Source organism: Dendrobates tinctorius, unplaced genomic scaffold (assembly GCF_039654945.1).
Source record: "Dendrobates tinctorius isolate UK_male_01 unplaced genomic scaffold, ASM3965494v1 ptg000039l, whole genome shotgun sequence".
Lineage (NCBI taxonomy): Eukaryota > Metazoa > Chordata > Amphibia > Anura > Dendrobatidae > Dendrobates > Dendrobates tinctorius.
Window position 1 is genome coordinate 5,275,121 of NW_027361707.1, and position 1,501 is coordinate 5,276,621.

The 1,501-nt window shown below is 38.2% G+C and overlaps 1 long non-coding RNA gene across 1 annotated transcript; it reads right to left on the reverse strand.

Moving 5' to 3' along the window:
- Window positions 1-328: 328 nt before the first annotated feature.
- On the reverse strand, window positions 329-1,042 carry LOC141088598 (uncharacterized). Its single transcript, XR_012231984.1, has 3 exons — window positions 944-1,042; window positions 586-708; window positions 329-438 (listed from the first exon to the last, which is right to left on the reverse strand). It is a non-coding gene; the product is annotated as an uncharacterized lncRNA (long non-coding RNA).
- Between the last annotated feature and the right edge of the window lie 459 nt (window positions 1,043-1,501).

Here is a 1,501-nt window from a genome sequence, read left to right on the forward strand (position 1 = left end):
TTCTGAAGCCAAAACTGCAATGACCGCTCATCATGGGGCTGTGCATGCTGCATTTGATAGTATGGTATTTATGTCCTATATTTGGTGTTGTGCTCATATATCAGCCTGGGCCTCTCAGTAATGATCATATAATCTACTCACAGTTCGGATACGTTTATGCTTGATCCAACGGTACACTCTAGAGGGGACTTGGGATCCTCATCATTCATCGTCCCAGTAGAAGGGGTGCAAAGCTAAATACAGACAAAAATAAGCAACTAAATATTTTTCTTTTACTTTTAGAGGTCTTTTTTTTTACATATTCTTGATTCACTGATCACATACTTACTTTAGAAAGCCTTTCAGAAGATGATATAAAATTTTGTAAATCCAGACTCTCATTGTCCTTACTCGTGTCCTCATCCTCTGCGACCAGATGTTTGCTTACACCAGAGTGCTCTACAAAACATAGGTAATAAAGCGTTATTAGAGGTTTTCAGTATAACACAGTCGCCATTAATCACTAATATTAATGGGAACCGATTGTCACATGATAGGGAAGATGAGACAAACATTTGTTAAGTCTTGAAGACGTCTCCTACTTACTGGTAAATAAGCTGGTGTCCACATCTGACACAAGCTGAGGAATGTACTCCGGCTTCTGACTTAGAAGATGGTCAAAGTCTATGTCACTCAGGAATAGATGGCTCTTGATCTCAAATGATCCTCCTGGAAAAAGAAAAGCAGAAGTGATGCGGACATTGTCATAGACTGTTCCATATCTAAACATTTTATTTTAATCTGAGCTATTGACATAACTGAGCCGACATGAAAGGATCAGATTGGAAGTCATAGTATGAAGGTCTAGAAATAGGCAAGCTGATAGAGAAATGCTGATCTTCATGGACATGAGCAATACGTCCTCAGTGTAATGAATAAATATTAATGCTATTTTATATGTTACCTGTCCCAAGTCTTTGTGCCGGATCTCTTCTGAGCAGCTCATTGATGAGATTTTGAGCATCATGGGGAGGAGCGTGATCCAAATCATAAATGATGTCTCCTGTTATATATAAAATTACAGAAAATGAAAACTCTGTATTGGACTGTAAGATAAAGGAAATAACTAAACCAATGTAACCAGTCAAGGCAAAGATCAGATTATTCTACTTACTAATTAGGCCAGTTTCATAAAGCTCAGCTAGGGTATTTTCATCAAATGGTACAAATCCTAACAGAAATTCATGCAGGATGATCCCCATTGCCCACCAGTCCACAGGTCTTCCGTAGCCTTCTTCCAGGAAGACCTCAGGGGCCATGTACTGTGGGGTGCCACAGATCTATAAATAAAGAGAAGATTGAGGTGAGAATCGATGAAATGATTATTATGACAAGTTCTCTCCATAAAAACACAATGACAGAAGATAAAATATCAGTAGAAAAGTTCTCTAGAAATGAAGATCGTAGGGAAGAGACAATAGTATGATGAGATTTAACAAACAAGCTAAGTTCCTGTAAGTGA